The 11791-nt window shown below is 45.2% G+C and overlaps 1 long non-coding RNA gene across 3 annotated transcripts in view; it reads left to right on the forward strand.

Annotated features, from left to right (window-relative positions):
* Positions 1-6436, forward strand: part of LOC106729330 — a 71808-nt gene extending 65372 nt beyond the window's left edge. For 2 of the 3 annotated variants that reach the window (XR_004313432.1, XR_004313430.1), the window contains 2 exons: positions 1675-4620; positions 5631-6436. This is a non-coding gene — a long non-coding RNA (uncharacterized LOC106729330). The remainder of the gene's footprint in view (positions 1-1674; positions 4621-5630) is intronic. The other variant, XR_004313431.1, reaches the window with a different exon arrangement.
* The last annotated feature ends 5355 nt before the right edge of the window (positions 6437-11791 follow it).

Consider the following 11791-nt stretch of genomic DNA (forward strand, 5'->3'; position numbering starts at 1 on the left):
TCTTTTATCCCCTTCCTTCCTTGGAAGGGAAATAGGCACCAAGAATAAATAAGTTGTGAAAAATGATCAGCGGATTTTTTTTAACAGGGTAGCCACAATATGCCAGGCTTGTTAAGTCAGAACTCGTGCATAATATTAAGAAATATTTTAGAATTTTATATCTGCCAGTTCCTCATATTGGTACTGATCTGGCAGGGTATTCTTTTTCACAACTGCGCTGTAAGAGTTAGAACTCGTCTCTCCCTTTTATATGAAAGGAAGTTGAGACTTCTCAGGACGGGAGGTGGACTGCAGGCAGGCGAGTGCTTGAGATTCCAGCTCAGGACGAGACCCCAGTTGCTCTGGGCTCTGGTTGCTCTTTAACTTGGACAACAGAGCTGCCCAAATGAAACAGTGACGTCGACACATCCTTCAAACAGAAAGCCATTTAAGAGTAAAACTCAAATCTATAACAAAAGCGGCAATTCCCGTTATTAGAGATGCCCAGTGTTAATAACAATAACACGAGTCTGCACTGGTTAATGCTAGTACCAAGATCACTACTAAGAACAGCCGTGCTGGTTATTCTTGCTTTGCGTCCGTCAGATCCATGCTCTGTGCCCCCCGAGGCTGGCCCCACGGACAGCATCACCTGGACCTGCCCTCTGCTTGTGGTTGGTTTGGGTGATGGAGACATAGGCAGGAGATCAGAGAAGGGAGGAGAGAACGGTGTGCTCAGTCCTCTGATCCCTGCCTCGTCTCCTCGACAGCTCCATCCTTGCACATTTCCCCATCCCGCGTTGACTCCTGAAACCCACCACCACCTCTGTAAATGGTATCGACGTTTAGTAACTCTTAGTTAAACTTTTTGTACCATCTATGTCCTGCCCAGATCTGACTTTTAATATAGTGAACATTTACATAAATGCTTACTCTGTCTTTGCCACTATTCTGAACACTTTATATATATACATTAACGCTCATCTTTGCAATAACCCTATGAGGTAGGTGCTATGACTGTGCCCGTTTTACAGATGAAAGGTTAAGGCAGGAACCGTTGAAATGCTTTTCACATCTATTATTTCCTTGGTTCTCGTGACTCTCCTGTGGGGCAGCGTGGGGAACCATGATACAAGAGAGTAAATTTAGCAGAGAACTCGAGGACGCTCAGCTACTCAAGGGCAGTCTTTCGTCCTTGTCCCGGGGGTTTTCTCTCCTCCAGCCGTTCTGTCCTTTGTCTCTGGTTTTCTCCAGTAGGAGGTGTAGGACGCAGTCATAGTGTTTTAATCCTCAGCTCTGGCTTTCTGCTTGGAGAACAGGAGAATAAAGACACTGCAGAGAGAGGAAGGGCCTCCTGGCCTCTCCTGGCTCATGGGTCCTTACTCAGGGTTGTACTTAGCGTACAATATGTGAGTACAGGGCTGCTCAGTCCTGGCCTAGTGCCTGGCCAGTGCCCTGTGATGTTTTTAATCAGGCAGCCAGAACTACTTTGGGGCGAGGGGAATGGGAAAAGGACAGTGGGAGGTTCTACTTGAAAACCTGTTCAGAGGCTTTACAGGTTCCCACGCTGAGGACTTTCCCTGCCAGCCCACCGATGACATCTTCTCCTCGCCCCACCTCACCCCCTGCTTCCTTCACCTGCACCTCCAGCTGCAAGTTGCCCTTTTGGGACAATTCCTTTTGTTTCTTTCCCAGGGTTTTCCTGTTGTTCATTTAATCAGAGTTACCTCCTGAAAGAAGCGACGGGGGCAGCGAAGCACTCTTGTAAGGTGTGATTTGTCCTGGGTCTGCTGCTCCACATGGGCGGCCCTGGCCACTTCCATTAATAGTAACAGGGACACACTGCATAACCACTAAGGGTCAGCTACCACCCTGGGCGCTGAAACAAAGAAACAGAATTCCTGGCCTGGAAAGACCTTAAAGGTAAAGAAGCATCTCATACTCTATTGCCCTCCCCGAGCTTGTCCAGGTCTGTCATGTAGAATGTGCTTAATAGATATTTGATATACCAATGAGTGAATAAATGGATGTACCATCTATTCATAGATAATTCATGCCTGTAGAGAGAGATGAGTGACAAAGTATTAAAGAGGAAGGAATTGAGACAGCTGTCAACTGCCTGCTCCCAGGGAGGTGTTCCTGACTGCTGAGAAAGGGCTGGGACTGGGCCAGGGCTTCCTTCTGGGTCTACAGGACTTCCTGGGGCTCAGAGGTGGGGCCTTGAAGGTCTGGCCAGGTGGTTGTAAAGGTGGGACAAGGTCATTCACAACCCTGTGCTTCTCTCTCCAAGTGGCCTGGAGCTGCCAGCCTGGGTCAAGATTCCAGAATCAAGGGTGTGGGCCTGAAAGGGGAACAGCCCACCTCCAGAGCAAAGGGATGCAGCCTGGGGCGAGTGGCGGCTTTGGGCTGTGGTTGTCAGGGTATGTCCAAGGTCAAACCACAAGTTACAGCTGTGCGCTCAGCCCTCCACTTACTTATTTTATTTAATTTATTTTTCATCTGCAAATCTCAGACTCCCAATTTATCCCTTCCCACCTCCTTCCCCCTCTGATAACCATCAGTTTGTTTTCTATGCCAAGAGTCAGTTTTGTAAGTAATTTCGTTGTTTTTTTTTTAGATTCCACATGTAAGTGATATCATGTGGTATTTTTCCTTCTCTTTCTGGCTTCCTTCACTTAGAACGACAATCTCCAGGTCCACCCATGTTGCTGCAAATGGCATCATCTTATTCCTTTTTTATGGCTGAGTAGCATTCCATTGTATAAATATACCACAAACTATTGCCCGGTGGGAGAAGGTGAGGTCAAACAAACATATATGAAGCAGAAGAAAAGAATTTCCTGGGCTTTGTCTAATTAATTTCATCAAGGTTATGGTCCACCTTTGGGTATGCTGTGACAATGATTGCATTTCTCCGAGGAGGAGCTGGGATGTTAGTAAAATCATTATGGGACTGTTCTGGAACTCCCAAAGGTGTTAATGGCTGAATGATGGATACTCAGCATCCTCCCTCGTGGATGCCTTCAGGGACTTCAGCCAGATGGATTTCTAGAGCCTTCTACCCTTCTTTCTGCAACCTCTTAGTTCCAGAGTAAGACCAGCTACAGGGCTGACATTTCTTTAACTTTTTATATTGGAAAAATTTTAATATACAGAAAAGTAAAAAAAGAGAATGACCCCATGTGTTCCTCCTCCTTACCTTGTTTCAATAATTATCAACATGCTACCATTCCTATTTCATTCCTCTCTGCCCTCCACTTCGGTGTTTTTGTTTGCCTGTTTAACATGATAGCATTTTACTCCTAAATACACGGAGGAGGTCACCATTTCAGGCAGCAGTTAGACGTGGGGACAGGGGCCCAACCCATCAGTCCATAGTCTGGTTCTGCCTGAGCTTTAGAGACCCTGGTTTCTGGGGAATTTCCATAATAGCCCTGCTTGTTTAGTTAAATTGCGTCTATTAATCTGAGTGTTGATTTTCACAATTCCGTCTCAATAGTCCTTATTATGTTTGCTTTGAGGATCTAGTTTTTGCACCTCCGCTTAAGGACAAGCTTGAATAGCTTCATTTGCTTTGAGAGAAAAGCAAAAGAAGCCAGTCGACCTCATGAATGAATGGAAGAAAAAAGCAGTCAGAAATGCGTAACGAAGACTCATTGAGTAAAGATGGGCAGGGTTTGAAAAACAGAGGGAAATTTCCCAAACACCGAGATAAACAGATACTGTTCGCTGAACAGCGTGTACGGAGTTGCCTGCCAACCATTGTTAGTGTTGAATCACCGATTTTTAGTACCAAAAATAACTTGGGAGACTGTCTGACCTAATGCTCTCACCATTTTATGGATCCAGAGATATTAAGTGATTCTCTTAAGGTCGTACAACCTGCCTTCTGATGCTGAAAACCACCGTGCCACACTGCCTCCAGGTACCGATGAGGGTGTCAAGGGATGAGGACCGTTTGGAGACCTTGGCAACAGGGGAGCCGAGCCCTAGCACCTATAACTGCTGAAGTTTTCTTCAAGGAAAACAGTTGCTTTGTTTGCAACCCATACATACCAGATTGTACTAGATCATAGCACAGAACTATCTCTAATATATGGAAATTACCATTTTCAAGGAAAAGGCCTTCTCCGGGCATGGTTAGCTCACATGTGAGAGCGGGACCATGATGAAGTTGGAAGGCTCTTTCTGCCCCGAAAAGAAGGCAGGCCTGGCAAACTACAACTCGTGGCCCACTGGTGGAAAAATCATTCCAGGCATGGATCTACATGAGGGTCGTTGGTAAGAGGTAGCATCTATAAAGGTGAAAAAAAAAAAACTCACTTAGTATAAAAGATGCAAGTGTATGGGTGTGCGAAAGCCCCCAGCTATAATAAATCATCACTGCAAACACTATTTCTTGTGTCCCGAAGTTTGAACAGTGCCTGCGCTGATGACAGGAACCTAGTGATGGCATCAAGACTTTCATTTATCCATAAAGGTGTGAGGGGGACCTGGGCAGCCCCTGGAGCAAATGCAAGAGGGGGAACCACGGAACCACCTGTGCCCCTCCATGTGTGGGGTCCTGGATGCTGCTGTTGGAGAAGAGAGGAAAATAGCTGCCTGTAATATGGACTGTTGAACATTATGGGCTACCTCGGAGTAAGTTAAATTCTCTTCTGTAACTGACCATAATTCACTACTGCAACTCCTCTCCTAGGTCTCTATTTTCGAAATTACTAGAAATGCAGAGATGGGCCATCCTGGAACCTGTATGCAGTTCGTCCCTGAATTAGCTAAGGACCAAGGTGCTGCTTGTGACCTGTTCCAGGGAATACTCTTTGCCCTAAAAACCAAGCCTCTAATGTTCTTGGCTCACCATCTCCAGGGTAATTAAAGGGGGAGAGTAAATCACACACTGGAAAACAGCCCTGAGTGCTTAAGTATGTGTCAGTCACCAAGACTGGCATCTGCACAGAGTGGAGGGGACCTGGGGTTTGCATTACACACAACACCCCATGAGATCATTAGGACGACTTCAAGTCCATGGCTTTCTGGGTAGCCATGGCCCCTCCCTTTTGCCCAAGTAAATGTAATCAGATTCAACTGAGAGCAAATTAGGGAGGCAAAATAAAGCGTGTTACTGAAAACCAGCGAGAAACTCTACTGTTGACTATTAGAAAAATTAGAGACCATTTAACAACACGAGACCATTTTGTGTTGGAAATAAAAGAGGCCCTGAATGGAGAGGGCCAGGCCAGAGCAGAGGGCCGGCGTCCAGGTGAGATCAAATGCAGATGGAGAGGCTGGCCCTGGACTTTAAGCTGGGTTCACGTAAGTCCTTATTATCTGATGAGCAGAGACTGCCCGGCAAACCAGATGTGTGAAAATTGGCCAAGCCCCAACTTTCCAAATCCATGACATGTTTTCTAGGTAGATTTACTTGTATAATTTCCCATGTAAGAGGGAAAAGGGCCCTGGCAGCATTTTCCAAAAGACTGGCACTCTGTCAATTTCAGTCCTTTAAAACTTGGACTTCTAACAGGGCATCCAGGACTTAAGTCATGGCCAGCCTTTTTTTTTTTTTCTTTCAAATATTTTTCTTCCCTATTTCCTTTTAGACCTCATAGTCACACTTCATATATTAAGATTCTAATTTGTTTAACATCTAGGTGCTGAGCATGAAGGCACCACTAAAGACTGATGGATAAGATCGCTACTGGGGAGCGATAAATGAAGTGGGGGACCGCGCAAAGAGGGAGAAGTACGCAGATGATTTTCATTCCCTAATAGGCATTCTGCCTGGAAACCTGTATAAAGACCTGAAGTATGTATTGCTCGAAAGACTGAGAATGTTTAAAATGTCATCTCAAATTAGTAAGTGTCTTTAAATCTTCACTCTTTTGTCACGTTTTACTAATGTTTATTACACACCATAAATCTTATTCATATCCACATAAATTGAGCCCCCTAGCCACAAGGGAGACAAGTACTTCTGCTGGCTGATCTGCAGTTCTGGAGCAGGAGATGACATCAAATATTACGACTGAAAAAAAAAAAAAAAAAGGGAAGCAGCAGCTCTCCCAGAGCAAACTGGTTTGGGGAGATGGAGTAACAGCCTTCTCCCTCCAGGAGTGGGAAAAAACCGTAGTCGCTCTAAAATTCTGTTTAGTGATTTTAGGGGTTAGGTCATGTTTCTAACGCAAGTTTAAATAAGTTATTTTAAATATGCCTGCATTCAGGTTGATTTCAGGAAGGACAATATAGTGAATGAAATAAGCTGAACAGGAATAACAATTTGTTAAGCTAGCACCGCCCCCCACCCCCAAAGGAGCAAATTAAAAAGGTTCAGGGTTATCTGTGGTGTGATTTGAATGTATGTGAGAGTGTATGAAAGAGCGGAGTTTAAAAAAAAAAAAGGCTTCTATTTAGAAGACATAGAGCGACTGTTCCCAGACTTCCGGGTTTCAGAGACCAGTAAAACCTTCTGTAAATTTCAAGGACTGACATGTGGTTGACAACTTTTTATTTCCCCAATTAAGGATACTTTAAAACGTTATTAAGTATTACTTTGCATACTCTAAGTAGCAGAGATCCTCCTATTCAGAGTTTCAAAAACTGAGTAAGTTTAGGGAAAAGTCATTTCTTGTCCTTTATTTTCTCATGAATGAGCAATGGAATGCAAACAACTATATTGGAATTGGGGTGGGTTCCAGGGAGATCTGTTTCTAATTCCAGTGAGATCTCCAGTATTTTAGGGAGCTACTGCCCACCCCTGCACCTTGGCCTCAGAAGCTCTGCTCCAAAAGGCTGCAGTTTGCTGACTGCTGTGTTCCCCAAAGGAGTGGGCAGCTTGAATACCTCGGTGGTGGGTACAGTGACCTGTCAGCTTTTGTTCCACCTGGGAAGTCAGAGATGGCCTGGTGGAGAGAATGGCCGTCCGAAGAACTCTGGACTGAGCTTTGTTTGCCCTCCCTGACTGCCTGGAAAGTCCTTCTCCAGCTGGGAAGTTTTAGTGCCAGAGATGCTGCTCTCCTAAGTCAATTCTGACCAGCCCCCGTCCCCCTGGGTAGAATAGAACAATGCTCTGCAAACTTGCCTGATCAGCACAAGGTAGAAAGCATTTTAAAAATGCAACTTTGGGTCTCCAGGTCTGGAAATTCCAATTCAGTGGCCCTGGGGTGTGCTCTGGAAGCTGAGCTTTTTAAAAATAAGACTCTCTGCATGGTTTTGAAGCCTGGGTTGCAGACCACAGGCGGAGCGCTCACTCTCCTGGGCTCCCTCCTATCCACGGACAGACTTGGTATCATATTCCTTATAACACAGTGCAAATGACAAGATTGCTCTTTTTCTCTGGTAACTGTCCCTCCCGACCCCTACACCCACCCTGGCATCAACACTAGTGCACACACACACACACACACGCATGCACGCACGTACACACACTCCTCAAATTATGAAAACTTTAAGCAGGGAATGACTGACGTTAGCTTCCACAGCATCCAGTGTAATGTCTAATGCAGAGCAGGGCTGGCTAAATACTTACGTGATGTCTGTCAGTATATAAGTCTTTCCAACTCTAAAACTCGGCATTTCTCTCTTCTCCATTGATAAGCAGTAACATAAGGCAATAGAAAGTTTAGACTCACGAAGAATGGTAAGCAGGGAGCTAGGAGGCTGGTATACTGGAAAGATCTCGGTGTGTGCACAGGATGTACCACTGCAGCTATAGGACCCTGAGCCACGTGTTTCACTCCTTAGTCCTCAGGATGCTCAGCTGTCAGACAGGCCAAGTGCTTTCTGTGATCTCTTTTCAGCCTGGAAATTCAGTGACAAATAGATGAACCTAATTTTCTTTTGAAAATTAGAAACTGGCTTACATGTGTCTTAATACTTCTGAGTACTAAAGATACTTCTTAAGTATCTTAAGTATTAAAATGCTTCTTAATACTGAAATTATACAATGTCAAGGAAAGTGCAATTTTCCTGAAGGGCTAGCCCCCTAACTTAACTCTTTTTATGATTATGGCTTTAAAATAAAAAGGTTTTTTCTCCTCTATTCTACCAGCACAATCCAGACCCCCACTAATAAAATGGCTAATGGAGAAAACCTACGTAAGATTTTACCTGAGTTCTTATTAAAGGTCTTTCTTTAAAATATGTATTTTGTCACGGACGTTACCAGCTGTCACTAAATCAGCTGACAGTCTAAAAAAAGAAAAAGAAAATAGTAAAAGTGCAAGTCAGAAAATTAAAAGCCAAAATGCTCCTCATTTCAAAAGGAAGAGAAAATTTAAGACTATCCCTCGCAGGCAACACACACCCAGACCATAATCCGAACATTGCCTTCACTCAGTGGGATATTTTCAGCATAAACTGAAGTTAATATAGATTGGCGTCAGCTACCACCTGTCAGAAGATGCTGGAAAGCTGCATCACCATGAGAAATGGACCAGCAGAAATAAATAACCTCCAAAGTGGTGGTCGACAGATATCAACACACAGGGCCAGGATTCTGCATAAAGGATAGAAAATGTGGCACAGGTAGAAACTTCAGGGCTCACGCGTTTATGTACCCTAAATGATCTGCTATTCATAAATCTGCTTAGCACTAATGACTAGGATGCATTTTTAATAAATTAATTTTGAATAGATGGTGCTCTAGAGGGAAGTGGGACTAGTCTGCATCTTATTAATAGTTAAAATGGAAGCATCCATTTAGGGGCACATCTGCAGCGGCTGAAATGGAGCCCAAGCCCATGACCCCCGTGACAGATGGCCCCCATCACGCTGCAGACCTGCCAGGCCCTTCACACAGCTCCGTGGGTTTTCACAGACACTGTCGTTCAGGACAGATGACCCGCTGTGTTTAGAGAATGTGTTTTAAGCTGTTCATCCTGTAGTCGCGGCAACAACGGTCTTACCCATGCGCCTTCTTCGTGTGCTTCCCACCATGGACGGATGGGCATTTTCCTTTTTCAGTGGAGGTGCTGGGAATTGAACCCAGGGCCTCACACAGGCTACGCAGGGACTCTGCCCCTGCGCTGCGTTCTCCTGCTTTCTGGACTACTGAACACGCCTGTGGGAGTGGCTGGCGCGTAGTAGGGGCACACTCCATACACTTGTGCTCAAGGAATGAGTAAGGAAGGGATTCTAGAGTTTCTTCAGGGAACACAATGGCTTCATTCCCTGCACTTTCTTTGTCCCAGTGTCATGCTCAGTCCGCCCTCTTCTTTCCAGTGACCTGTCTTCTCAGACAACTTGGACTGGTGTGGTAATTACCATTTGCCTTACATAAATAAGAGATAATGGTTTTCCCCTGCGTTCACTGAACTCTCAGGGATATCCGGGCAACGTTTCCTGCATAAACATGCGGGCCTCATAATAGCACCATCAGCTTTGTATTGAAAATTAATGACTATTTCATAAAATATTGAGACTAAGACTGGCACTTAAAACAAGATCAGATCATCCTTTTCTCTTCCCTCCAAACCGCTCCCGATTAGGTCACCGCCAGACCTCAGTCATGTTGTGAAATAGACCTGCGAACGCTCTGAGATCAGAGTGACACCGAGTGCCTGGCTCTCACGCTGGCGGGCTGGTGGCTGGGTGGTTACACGCCCATTAGCATGAGTTAATGAGTGAGCATTCCGTTCACTGTCACATTCCCCTCTTGTTATTAGCCAAAACCTGAACTTCAGCTTAATTGCAGAAACCAACCCGCCCCTGGCAGATGAGGGCACGCTCTCCAATGTTGTGATTGCATTCAAAGTGCTAATTGGGGGGACCCTGACAGATAACATGCTCCAGCACCGGCAGAGAGCAGTAGGTGGGGTGCTGGGAATACGGATTCCAAGATGAAAAACTGCATCTTCAAAAGCCCCGAGGATTTGATTTTCCTCACACTGGCTCAGCCCTGCACACGGAACCAGGCTTCCCAAGTGCAAGACGATCTTACATATCTGGGCTTCTCAAATTTTACATTAGTCTCCCACCAACTTTCCTGGGTTTAGAATTGATCATTTCACTGACCCCAAATCACTCCCTTCTTCCCACTTGAATTCCCTACATCTCTCCTGAAGCTTCTGTTTGTCTCCCCAGAGATTTTGCTTGCTTTAGCACCGAAACAACTGGAGAATCAGAAATACGTGAAAAGGAAAAGACACAGGTGTTTTGGCTTGCGACTCTGGCTTCTGATTTTTGAATTTTGTTAAAACTTTTGTATCTACAGGGTGCGTTGGTTCTGGAATATTTCGGATCTGCTCACCCGTCTGTGTTTCGTTTATACAGCTTCATTACTGACTGGACATTTTTTCTTTATGCTCCCATTTCTTCATCTTAGAAACATATAAAATCATACCCCATGTCCACCTGCTGCCTGTACCAACTAGGATTGCTTTGGCTGCAAGTGATGGTAAACTGGGTTAAGCTGAAAAGGGAGTCTCAACTCGTGTAACTGAAAAGTGCAGGGAAAGGGCTGGTTTCAGACACACTGTGATGCAGGAGCTTACATGTCACGGGCACTTGTTTCCCTCCCACTCTCGGTGTTTTAGCTGTGTTCTCCTCAGCAGGCTGCTTCTCTCTCAGACAGCATCTCCCCTGGGGTCAGCAGATCGAGGCTGTAAGCCCTCAGTGCCTTCTTCTGAGCCTCCTACCGAATGGAGGGAAGAGAAATGGTACTTCCTACACTTGAGTCTCGTTGACCCTCCCTGGCCAGACACGGGCCCTGTGCTCACACCTGGGCCAATCACTGTGGACAGGGGGCGGGTGAATGTGCTGATTGGACGATCCTAGACCACATGCTTCACTCCTGAGATGGAGTCTTCTTCATGAGGACAGTATGAGCTGAGTGTGTTGGGTGGGTAAGTTCCCCAAGCAAAACTGGGGTATTGTAGCCTCAAGATGGGAAAGTGGTATAAAACCTTTCAGGAGGCGTAAACAAATGTCCACTAAACTGCCACCAAAAAGGGAGCAATATTTGAAATTAGTAAAGCACTTTGAACCTCTTAAATTAAAAAAGCGGTATGAATTTACGGGATGCAGTAAATTTCCCTTTTTATATTGACACAGGCAGACAGAAGCAGCGCACTCAGGCATTTGTCTGAGTGAGAATGTTATGATTCAGCTGATATAATGAGACCCGAGCTAAGTTTAAAACCGAGACCGTGTTTGCGCCAGACCGAGGTCCTCCTTTGCAGTCTCCTATTTGCCAGCGCAGGCTGTTGTAAGAAACAACTTTGTTGTAATAAATTGACCCACGTTGTCTAGTCTTCGGTTCTTACCTACTGTGGACTTTGGGAAGAAGTCAATTAGAGAAGTTCTTTAGCCAGTATCATAAAGAGTAATGGGAGCATTTACGTGATTGCTAATGGCTGAGTTTACACGATGCCTCAAAGCGTCAGTGGTGATGTTTGGCAGCAGCACATTATGGCTGTGATTATCACTATAAATTAAGTTTATGTTGATATAATTAGCAGTTAAAAGCTAAAGTAATATTTATACTGATACAAGTTCTCTCGAAGCCATACTAGGGCGAACAGATTGTGAATGTTGATACGTTGGGAGTAAGCTGATCTTGCAAGGCAGGATATTTTTGGAAGTGGGATGTCCTGTTGGTATACAGTTGACCAAACTGCTTTGCAGATTTAGAGCCCATGACTTCGCTAAGCGATCCCCACTGAGGGGAAGCCTGGTTCCCCTTGGTGACTCTGGCCTTGAACCACCCAAGCTGGAAAGAGGACAGAAGAGCTGAGAGGGGAGGTAATGTCCAGTTATAAGGTCAGCAGTGGTGAGGACAGGGTCTTTCCAGTGAGGATCATTTGTCACAAGGGCC

This window comes from Camelus ferus, chromosome 20, assembly GCF_009834535.1.
Source record: "Camelus ferus isolate YT-003-E chromosome 20, BCGSAC_Cfer_1.0, whole genome shotgun sequence".
Lineage (NCBI taxonomy): Eukaryota > Metazoa > Chordata > Mammalia > Artiodactyla > Camelidae > Camelus > Camelus ferus.